Below are 12,516 nucleotides of genomic sequence, written 5' to 3'. Positions count from 1 at the left end.
CCATCAAAGACCCAGACATCGTTGAAGCTTGCAAGGCAACCGTAGAAGATCTCGATCCCGTCCAATTAGATAACACCGATAGCACAAAAGGCTTATGTTGGACACAACCTCTCGGAGCCAGGTAAGTATCGTGAGTTTTTAACTAACAACGCCGATTTGTTTGCTTTTTCCCACTCAGATATGCCAGGAATCCCAAGATATATCGCCACGCATAGGCTGAATATCGATCCACTTTACCCACTGGTACGACAAATGAGGAGAAAGTTCAATGCCGCAATTAATGAGGCAGTCAACGAAGAAGTTGATAAATTACTCGCTAATGGCTCCATCAGAGAATCGAAATATCCCCAATGGGTCGCCAATATGGTCATGGTCAAAAAGAAGAATGGAAAATGGCAGATGTGTGTCGACTTCACCGATCTGAACAAAGCATGCCCGAAGGACTCCCTTCCATTACCCCACATCAACCAACTTATCGATGCAACAGCGGGGCACGAACTGCTGAGCTTCTTGGACGCCTACTCCGGTTACAAACAAATTCTAATGGCTGAAGAAGATTAAGAAAAGACAAATTTCATCACTCACTAAGGAACATACTGCTATAAGGTGATACCGTTCGGGATCAAGAATGAAAGGGCCATGTATTAAATATTAGTCACCAAGATGTTCAAAGAACAGCTCGGTAAGACCATGGAGGTTTACATCGGCGACATGCTAGTAAAGTCGACAAAGAAAGAGGATCACATTGGCCATCTGAAGGAAGCCTTCGAGGTATTAAGGCAACACGGGATGAAACTGAATCCCGAAAAGTGTGCCTTTAACGTAACTTCAGGAAAGTTCCTTGGTTTCCTAGTGTCACAAAGGGGTAGCGAGGTCAACCTGAATCAGATTAGGGCCATCGATGCAATACCGAAGATACTGACCAGCAAAACGCAGGTGCAAAAATTAACAAGGCGAATTACCGCCCTATCAAGGTTCATTTCGTGATCCTCGGATAGATGTCACAAGTTCTTCAATGTGCTAAGGAAAGACCACAGACTACAATGGAATAAAGAATGCATCGATGCCCTGAGAAAACTAAAAGCGTATCTATCTTCGCCACCACTCCTCATCAAAGCGGACACGAGCGAATGTCTACTTGTATATCTAGCAGTTTTTGAAGTTGCGGTAAGCGCAATTTTGGTCCGTGAAAATAAAAGTACGCAATCTCCGATTTACTATATCAGCAAAACCTTAATCGATGCCGAAATAAGGTACCCTCACCTTGAAAAACTAGCTCTGGCATTAGTCGTAACTTCACGAAAGCTTAGACTGTACTTTCAATGTCACCCTATAAAGGTGGTGACAACTATCGATCTAAGAGATATCTTACACAAACCCGAACTATCAGGCAGACTGGCCAAGTTAGCCATAGAACTAAGCGAGCACGACATAACATATCAACCACGAACTGCCATTAAGTCGCAGGTGCTCGCCGGCTTCGTCGCTGATTTCAGCACGAAAATATTGCCCGAGATAGAACAGGAAGCACTCCGCGCTTCCACACACACCGACCTCTGAGTCCTCTACACCGATGGTGCCTCTAACACCTTGGTATTGGGACTGGGACTCTCCCTCGAAGTCCGTATAGGCGAAGTAATTCGCCAGTCCATACGATGCCCCGAGATGACTAACAACGAAGCCTAGTATGAAGCCGTGATTGTAGGTTTGAAGTTAGCCCTCAAATATGGTGCCCGACGGCTCGTCCTCCATTGCGACTCTCAACTCGTGGTGAACCAGGTCATTGGGACTTTCCAAGTCAAAGAACAGAGACTACATAAGTACCAGTCAGAAATTCACAAACTACTGTCGGAATTCGATGAATGTTGCCTCGAACAAATACCCAAGGCGTGGAATATCGAAGCAGATGGCCTTCTAAGCTAGCGGTGGCCACCAAAAATATCAATAGGGAAAACGTGGTCACCCTCCTCCATTCCGCAATAGACCACGTCGAGGTACATTCTGTAAACCTAACTTGGGACTAGCGTAACCGCCTTGTAGCATATCTGCAGGACAGAACGCTCCCGCAAGATAAAAAAGAAGCCAAAAAGCTTCGGGTACAGGCAGCCAGATATAGCTTCGTGAACAGTGATCTATACAAAAGAACGTTCGGCGGTCCCCTAGCCAAATGTCTTGGGCCAAATCAAACAAGGCGAGTGCTGGAAGAAGTACACAAAGGGAACGCCTACACGGAAAATCGCGCCCTCATCTGGTGCCTCATCCTCGCCGGATACTATTGGCTCACTATGAAAAAAGAAGTCGCGGACTATGTCAGGAGATGTGAACAGTGTCAGAAGTACACCCCTATGATACATCAAGTAGGGGAACTCCTTCATTCCGTCACTTCACTATGGCCATTCATAAAGTGGGGGATGTACATAGTCGGTCCCCTCCCAGCGGGATAAGGTAAGGTATGTTTCCTTTTGGTTTTAACCGATTACTTTTCTAAATAGGTGGAAGCAGGTGCATATACTCAGATACGTGAGCAAGAGGTCATCGCGTTCATATGGAAAAACATAATATGCCATTTTGGCATCCCCAAAGAAATCAATTGCGACAACGGACCCCAATTCATCAGAAAGAAAACGACCGAGTTTTTCGAAAAATGGCATATCAAGAGAATACTCTCCACGCCATATCACCCCGCCCGCAACGGTCAAGCCGAATCGTCCAACAAAGTAATACTGAATATATTGAAAAAGAAGCTTGAAGATGACAAAGGGCTATGGCCTGAACTACTACAGGAAGTATTAGGGGCATACCACACTACGCCAAAAACCAGCACAGGAGAGATGCCATATTCACTGGTCTATGGGACTGACGCAGTTATACCCGTCGAGGTCGAAGAACCAAGTTTGAGATACCGAGCAACGACGAAAGTAGGCTACAAGATCTGGATGAAGTCGAAGAATGGAGAGATATGGCCCACGTAAGAATGGTAACCCAGAAGCAACAAGTGGAAAAGTACTACAACAAGAGGTCTAAGGTGCGACGCTCAAAGTCGGAGATTATGTCCTCAAAACTAAAACACAAGCCGCAAAAGACACTAATAAGGGAAAATTGGGAACAAACTGGGATGGACCATACAAAATCACAGTCGTAACAAACAAATGAGCATTCCAGTTAGAAACAATGGAGGGAAAACTACTCCAAAACAACTGGATTGTCGCCCATCTCAAATACTTACACTTCTAAAAGAAGGCATCACCTAAGTTGTACTCTTTTTCCCTCACCCAGGTTTTGTCCCAGTCGGGTTTTCCCGGGGAGGTTTTTAATGAGGCGGCAAGGGAGACGTCTCGAGGTTTGGAGTGCTGATTCATTAACCCACCCGTCGACATGGTCTTCGGAATAAAGTAATGAAGGGACTAGATATAGATAATCATCTCCATTGTATGTATAGAGTCGACATGTGATCCTCATAAGAATATAATCAAATCTCCATTGTGTACAGAGTCGACATGTGGTTCTCACAAGAATATAATCAAATCTCCATTGTGTACAGAGTCGACATGTGATTCTTACAAGTATATAATCAAACCTCCATTGCCTGAATAAAGTCGACATGTCTTCCTACAGGAATACGATCAAATCTCCAAGAAATGGCCAAGGCCATCGACAAAAACATGAGTTCGACCTCGTTCGAACTACGACAGGATCCTACTTCAATGACAGTTCGAAGCAACATCCCAATGACCAAGGCCATCGATGAAAACATAGGTTCGACCTCGTTCGAACTACGACGGGATCCTACTTCGATGACAGTTTGAAGCAACATCCCAATGGCCAAGGCTATCGACAAACATGGGTTCGACCTCATTCGAACTACAACAGGATCCTACTTCGATGACAGTTCGAAGCAACATCCCAATGGCCAAGGCCATCGACAAAAACATGAGTTCGACCTCGTTCAGACTACGACGGGATCCTACTTCGACGACAGTTTGAAGCAACATCCCAATGGCCAAGGCCATCGACAAAAACATGAGTTTGACCTCGTTCGAACTACGGCGGGATCCTACTTCGACGATAGTTCAAAGCAACATCCCAATGGCCAAGGCCATCGACAAAAACATGAGTTCGACCCTAATTGAACTACGGCGGATCCTACTTCGACAACAGTTCGAAGAAACATCCCAATGGCCAAGGCCATCGACAAAAACATGGGTTCAACCTTGTTCGAACTATGACGGGATCCTACTTTGACGATAGTTCGAAGCAACATCCCAATGGACAAGGCCATCAACAAAAACATGAGTTCGACCTTGTTCGAACTACGACGGGATCCTACTTCGACAACAGTTCGAAGCAGCATCCTAATGGCCAAGGCCATCGACAAAAACATGGGTTCGACCTTGTTCGAACTACGACAGGATCCTACTTCGATGACAGTTCGAAGCAACATCCCAATGGCCAAGGCCATCGACAAAAACATGAGTTCGACCTCGTTCGAACTACGAAGGGATCCTACTTCGATGACAGTTCGAAGCAACATCCCAATGGCCAAGGTCATCAACAAAAAACATGGGTTCGACCTCGTTCGAACTATGACGGGATACTATTTCGACGATAGTTCGAAGCAACATCCCAATGTCCAAGGCCATTGACGAAAAAAGGAATCTTCGCCCAATATCTAAATCAACTTAACAGCTCGACATGTATCCCGGATATCATAAACATTGCAAAGAAGAACAAATCGACAAAATATATTTTACATTGCATCAAAATATTATTTACACTTGTCTTTACAAACGGGCTCAAGTATGCCCCCTACAAAACCCTAAAAAAAGCAAGTACAAACAAAGACTACACATCATCCCCGGTGGGGTAAGCATCTTCGTACCACGAGTCCGAAGCAAGATGGTTCGCATCATCAGAATTATGTCATCCCTGTCAGGTGTAAGAGGGTCGTACCCGCAAGCCTTACGAGCTGCACGAGTTTCGATGTGCACGGCCTGAAGCTCTGCCTCAGTTTCCCTCCTCTCGGCGTGAAAAGCCTTGTACACGTCAAGTCGGGCCTCAACATGGACCCATAACTCATATAAACGATGAGGCACGACCGGATTGGCTGAGGCACGAGACGTAAAAGGCTGAAAACGTCGACTTGCATCCTCCGCACTCAGCAAGGCCACTTGTCCATTTAATACAAACAGCTCCGCCTCCAGTTCTTTGACATGCCCTTCGAGCCCAGCGAACTTGCGATTAGAGGCCTCCTTTTCTTCAATTAGCTCCGACCTACAAACACGAAGGGCATTCTCCAAAGATGAAGTTCCAGAAATAGCTGCCGCCAACTTATCAGTATCGACGCTCAGCTCGCCCTAAAGTCCCTCTACCTCCACTACCCTCGCACTCAACTCAGCGGTCAAACTGGCCACCTTTGCCTGTAAGTCGGCATTTTCGGCCATCACCCCTGCTCAACTCAAGCTCGTCATCCTTTACATTAAGGGAAGCCTCGAGTTCACTATTACGGGCGACAATCTTCATGAGCTCCTCATCCCACTCCCTCAACTCTTCGGTCTTACGCTCTAGTTGGTCCTCCCACTATTTGAGCCCCTCACGAAACAACTGAAACTCAGGGTCCTGGTTATAAATGTCAGCCATCGCGTGATGCTTAGCACGATACTGTTGATATTTGGACGACATCTTCTCATAAAGGGCTGTCCTTTTCCTCTTCCTATGCTCTCGCTCAATCTCTATGACGAGGGTCTGGAACAAAAAAAAGAGAAGGAAGAAGTTAGAAACAAAATGCAGATCAACGATCACCACACAAACCCAACGACGAAAAAGGAAGGAAAGGCACCTACCCGCAGGGCCATACCGGCGACCTTCTGAGACAACTCCACATCGCTTATCACCCTAAGCACCTCGTTTTTAGGGGCAGCACATAGAGGAGCTAAAGCAAACTCCACTTTCTCACAGTTCAGCAGCAAGTTGCAGTCCCCCAGGACAACTATGTGACAATCAGACCCTTCTGTTCTGACCTCCATATGAGTATGGCGACCTACGATCGTTGACATCCTCTAGGTCAACATCTAAACCTGAGCCGTCACCCTCAACACGATAGCCTCCGACGTTGGACAATGCACCACCCTCAGCAGAAGTGTACTAAGTCGACTCCTAGGTAAACTCTTTCCACTTAGGGAGATCTCCCCGATAAAATAGTGTCATCCATAAATACGGGCACGGGCGCCGTCTGCGACACCCTGCTTCTATCAGCGCCCACGGCCACGCCCTTCCCAAGCTGCATCCTTCTCTTTTTTCTTGATAACGACTCGCCCCCGTTAGAGGATTCATCCAAAGGATGTGAAGCTGGTACCGAAGAAGCCTCCTCCCTCACGACCACGACTCGAAAGGGACCTTCTAATTGAATAGGTTGAAGGTGCCCCTCTCGAACAAACTCACTCAAAATAAACTGCGTGTCCACGACAGCAACGGCCTGTCGAAACGTAAGGACTGGTGCCCTCTGCCTGGAAGCTCCCGGCCTGTCATCACGAAGGGTCGTATTAATAAACAAGGTTATACGGCCAACGAAGTGGTAAGGAAAATATTTACCAGAGGGGACTTTAGAGCCATAATACTTCATGAAGGCGGGCCAATATCGGGTTTCCGCTACATGAGGTAACAGATGTGCTACCCAATCCCTGATATCCGCAATAGGGCGAGGTGGACGTCCCATAGTTGCAAACAGGAAGCAAACAAACTTTATAATGAATACAGATGAAGGAAGAGTAAAAGGAGCGGCAACACTTAGGAGTCTCATTCCATCGCTCCAGGAACCTGGCGGAGTCAAAAACGACTTGTTCGGTCTTGACAAAAAAGTACTTGCGCCAAAACTTGCGACTTGCCCGGTCATCTGTCCCGACCACCAGCCCTGTCGTACCATGGAGCCTCAAATGCACCATGGTGCCCCTGTGGAAGCCAGGCGTGAACAAATGCAAAAGGTGGTGAATTGAAACGTTACACTCCGCCAATTCCGCATACTTGGTCAGCAACAGAAGTATCTTGAGCGTATACGGCGAAAGTTGTGCCGGACAAACTTGGTAGAACCTACAGAACTCTTCCGTTAAGGGGGAGAGAGGAAGATTATAGCCAATCATGAAAGGGTACTCGTAGAAAGCATAGTACCCAGGTCTGTGGACATCTATGAAATCTCTCCCCGCCGGAACCATATCTACATGGGTGGGAATTCCATACTTCACACGAAGAGCGTCAATGTGAACTTGCTCCGTCTCATAGAGTAGGGGGTCCGGAGCAGGAGGGGGATCTTTAAGGAAGTCATTTCGAGACAAGGGGTGTCTCGGCAGTAATTCCTCCACCGTAGAAAGGCTGTCACCCTCTTCTACCGCCGCGTCTTCGCCACCTGAAGGGGCACCGTGGACGGTGGAACGGCTTCAGGAATTCCTTCGCGAGATCGGCTTTGCCTCGGCATGCTTCTATTAAATGAAATGAGGTGTTGATACCGTAGAAACAAAAGAAGAAGATGAAGTTGTGAACTAAGAATATAAAAAAGAAGAAGCAGAAGATTATCAGTGTTAGCTCAGAGAGATAAGGAGGTCATCAAGAGTGGAGTGGCCAAAAACTTTCAAAAAAATCAAACCTTTCACCTATTTATAGAGTTGGGTGGTGCCAAAATCGAAGCGGAGAGTCACAAAGTAGCGCTAAAATAGAAGCATCAAGCCATCAACTCCTGCCTCGAGAACATGTGTGATGATGACGCACGTGAAGATGGCATCATTTCCCGGTGGAGTATATTACCCGACATCTTGCTAAGCACGCTGACCATCCCCCATTGGTTTCGTAATGTCTCAACGGCTCAAATTTCTCCATAGGAACGCATGGTGTCCGCTCATCGAGGACGCACCCAGTTGCGACCCCGACAAGTGGAGGGACTAACTGTATGGGTCCAAATTTGACTGACCAACGACAAGTAGGACGATTGACGGAGCCTCCTTGAATTGATATCCTGAGGGAGACCATCCTGAGACAAACCAGAGGATGGACGACCCTTGTAATAATGCATGCCCATTAGGGGACATTGGGAATATTCCTTCGAATAATTCCTTGTAATTTGTCTTTCACTGCTTAGAAGAGTTTGGCTCTTTATATATATAGAGGGTAATAACCTTGCAGAGGGGATTCTGGCTACATGGCTATTTATGAATAAAAAGAAATCTCGTGATCCATCTTCTCTTGATCTATCGCTCTTTCTAGAGATTATTATTCTCAGCTAAAATTTACCCCTTCGACTTTGATTGATTTGTTCAAAAAGATTTTAATATTTTTTGAGTCAAATAGCATTGATAATTATATTTCCTAACTCGTTAACAACATCAGTAAAAATGACAAGTTGCTATTTGCATTGTGGGTACAATTTGATATTTTTATAAACAAAAATTATTAGGTAAGTTGGCTAAAAATTTAATGAATCAGCTGGCTGAATGAACACCGATAGTCGAATTTGTCAACCGATATTCTAATAACTAACTTAAGGAGAGTGCTAATAGTTAACTTACTCCTTGAAAGAGACAGTTTTGTCACACCCCTTTTTACCCCTCCAAGAGATAAGTGTAAAATGTTATGGATTGTGGGTTAAAGAATTTTTCCAATTAAAGTGACAAATTTGAAGTAGGATTTATTTTATTTACAGAGTCGCCACTTGAAATTGATTTCTACTGGTGTTCCAATCACCTTTTATTTGAATCCCTATTCAAAGGAAGGTTTGACTCTATTATTATTGGTCTGCGAAAACAAAGTTCGGGTAAGGAATTCTGTTGACCGGGGAGAAGGTGTAAGGCATTCCCTAAGTCTCGTGGTTCTAGCACGGTCACTTTATTGACTATATTTGGCTTGAATTAAACTTGGATAAACTGTGGTTTATTTGATTTTTATGCTTTTCTTATGTCCGTTTTTATTTATTTTAAAAAAAATTAAAGAAAAGATTTGAATAATAATCTACAACTTAACTAATGAGAGAAAATTATTGTTATGAGTACTAATTTAAAAGATGAGAGTAATGAGAGAAAATTATCAATTGACATTGCTTAAAACTAGTAAGATGTGGACTTGTCTTGACATTGAATGAGGCAGCCCACTATTGGGTTGATGGAGTCAAATGAGCTCATGTCCAAGACAAAATCCAAAAGCCCATATGCTTTTGGACTTTAAATCTGCAGATATGACCTTTTAAAGCTATGTTACAGATTTGGCCATATCTTGCTATTTGCAATCCCTAGCCAACTATTTACAAAAATAAGTTTACAGATTATCTTTCTAATCTACAACTTAACTACCTTACTAAATAAGTATTTTTTAAGAGAGAAAAAAAAGATTATTGGGACTCTAAAATATAATAATAATAATAATAATAATAATAATAATAATAATAATAATAATAATAATAGTAAAAACATAGCTTGGTGACAACAAAGGGACAAACATGGCTACAAGGGTTCAAATTTTAATATATATGCTCCTTTCAGACAACCAAATGCCAGTGGAATTATATCTAATGCTTTGCAAAAATAAAAATAATTAAAGATGCTTAACACAATTTAATTAACTAACATATCGTTATAACATTATCAAACATTCAAGAGCATATAAAAATGAATTACAATAGAAGGATAAAGCTACTAATATTTTCCAGCTTCATTATCTTTCATTCCAACTCGATTTTATGAGTTTACATGGTCCGAAAATTACTTGGACAGCAGAAAGAAGAACAAATACAGCAGAGTCAGCTCTTTCCAAAATCAACAGCAAAACAATTAAACGGGCATCAACAACAGCAAAAGACAGCGACAACCGGCAGATTCAAACCCAAGAAAATAAATTAGAAATATCCCCAGCAAAACAGTACAATTATGTAACTCCAGAAAAATCTTTCAAGACTACTCTGTTTTCCTTAAACAAGTTTTTCACTTAAGAATCAACTCACAAAAGTTGCTAAGGGATATTATAGCTACTGATTTTTTCTCTTTTTTGTGTGTCTAGAGCTCCCTTAGTAAGATGGAGTGTCCTCCTTTTATATCAAAACAATCAGCTATTTCAAAAAAATTAAAAATCAATCTTTTTGACAGATTTTTCTACAAAATCTACTCTTAAATTCAAAATGCAGACTTTCTAGTTCAAATCTTGTCAAGTATTTCAAATAAAATCTGCTCTCCACTATTCAAAGACAGACTTTTATTCAAACACTGTCCAAAGGTCTACATTTTTTTACCAAACAATTTGACTTTTGAGTGTTGTACTCAAAGAGTCTTGAAGTAGTAAATAAACAATCAAACAAGTACCATATACTCTTAAGTATTTTTCACTACCTCACTTTTATCAACACAAAACTATTTTACTACTTCAACAAGTGCAAAAACAGAAAATTTGACATTTCAAACTTCAAAAACTAATGCTAAAATAATTAATAATAGACAAAAATAAGATCTGAAAAAATAAAAAATCAGCCACGAAAAATAATAGGGTTTTTACCATTTTATAAATCAAGTGGCCGAAAAAATGGTGGTATGCCAAAAGAGGATGTTCGGGGAGGTCGCCGGAATTTGGCCGGATTTTGATCGCCGGATTTTTATGGTGAAATTGGCATCAATAGCTAGGTCTTGAGGAGCTCTATCCATTGATGTAAGTATTGTGGGATGGTAGTGGTTGGAGCTTCAAGAATTTGGGCAAAAAGGTGTCGGAAAAGTTTCCTAGATCTAAGATTCAAGGAGTTTGAGGGATTTTTGAAGGATTTGGTTTGGAGATATGGAAGGAGGAAGTTGTGGATATTACATGATGTGAATTTGGAGGTGTTTGGAGGAGGTCCGCCGGCGGTGGCGATTTCCGGCCAGCGGCGATGGGCGAAGCTGAGGCGGCGTAGAGAGAGTCAAGAGAGAGAAGAGAGAAGAAGGAGAAAAGAATTATGGGTGAAAATGAGGACAATTTTCAGATTTTTGAGGCTTTAAATACCTAAGCCAAGAGTGAATGAGATCCATTGGATCAAGATGGAATGGATGGGTATGATTTGATCTTGTTTCATTTAGTGAAACGACGTAGTTTTGAGGCAAAACTACGTAGTTTCAGACCCTTTCAATGACAGCCCTTTATCTTGCACTCTTGGACACTTTTTCTTTCAAATTTGGCCAAATTTCTTCCTTAATCCTACTTATTAAACTAATTTTACACAAATAAATTAATTAAATAACTTATTCTAATGATCAATTAACTAGATTAATTCACCAACTGAACAACTAGTTAATTCTTAAAATGCACAAATGAAGAAAGAACTATTTTTTTAGTATTTTATGATAGGAAATATGCAATTAAAATCACAAAAATTGAGAAAAATAATTAAAATAACAAAACACTAATAACTTTAGGAGGTGTTAAATAGTGCAAAAATTAGGTGTTCACAACTGCCCCTCTTTGCTCGAGAACATGAAGAGTTTTCGTGCAAAGAAAAGTGAATGTCATAGCCAATTTTTGCTCACATGTCACTCCAATGGAAGTAATTTTTTTTTCGAAAAAAAGGTGACTGAACCTAGCTTCCAAGGCTGCCTACATATCCTTGGCTATAAAGAAATCAGGTCAGTGTAGTTCTGGAAAAATTTGGTAGCTGGGACTATTGGACACTAGAATTAAGATTGTTTCGGCTATTGCTATCGCTGTTGCTATTGTTGTTACTCGCTTCTTACATCAAAAAAAGAAAAAGAGAAGAGTACTATATATGTCTGCAAACTAAGAGTACAAAATTCCTATCTATGCATCTTCTGGAGTCAAATCTTGATTCTTGACCTGCTCGCTTGCGTTGACCTTAGATTGGATTTTGATACTCTTTGAAGAAACGATTATGACTCAATTTTAGTTGCTTGCTTTCCTGATCTGAAATTGAGAAGATGAATCTTGAGAAGCTGGGTTACTGACACATTGTCAAAGTTAACTCCAACTATCATGTGATCGGAAGACTTCTTCCTTCTGATGAGAAACTGAAACTGCAAGCTTTAATCTTCACTTGTGCTATACGGCCGAGCCTGCAAAACCATCAAAGACAAACAAAAACGAACAAAAAAATTTCTTCCCCAGTCTGGCACTAGAAAACTTTGTGAGTTATTAGAGAAATCTATAAATTATCTAATTTATTGAAAAGGCAGACAAAAATAGTAGTATAAACTAGCTAAAAGAGATAAAATTTGGTAACGAATGATTGTGTAACCAGGGATCGGTATCCCGTACTACTGAAAGAAAATGTAACCAGGGGCCGGTACCCTATCTTACTGGAAGAAAATAGAATCAGGTGTTAGCACCATGTATTATTGATAAAATGTTGAATCCTTCTAGGTGAAAAAAGGTTCGATCTGAGTTAAATTGTATCAAACAACCTGAGCGAAGATTACTTCTACCCGAAAACTATGAGCTGGATCCCCCTAGGCGAAATGGTTCTACCTGGGTTAAGCTACGTAAAACGCCCTGAGCGAAGAGTACTTCTACCCG

The 12,516-nt window shown here is 42.1% G+C and overlaps 1 long non-coding RNA gene across 1 annotated transcript; it reads right to left on the bottom strand.

Annotated features, from left to right (window-relative positions):
* Positions 1-9,586: 9,586 nt before the first annotated feature.
* LOC138872651 (uncharacterized) lies at positions 9,587-10,911 on the bottom strand. Its single transcript, XR_011401126.1, has 2 exons — positions 10,519-10,911; positions 9,587-9,778 (listed from the first exon to the last, which is right to left on the bottom strand). It is a non-coding gene; the product is annotated as an uncharacterized lncRNA (long non-coding RNA).
* Between the last annotated feature and the right edge of the window lie 1,605 nt (positions 10,912-12,516).

This window comes from Nicotiana sylvestris, chromosome 7 (assembly GCF_000393655.2).
Source record: "Nicotiana sylvestris chromosome 7, ASM39365v2, whole genome shotgun sequence".
Classification (NCBI taxonomy): Eukaryota; Viridiplantae; Streptophyta; class Magnoliopsida; order Solanales; family Solanaceae; genus Nicotiana; species Nicotiana sylvestris.
Note: the sequence above shows the minus strand (reverse complement) of the source record. Positions and strands in the feature narration are given on the sequence as shown.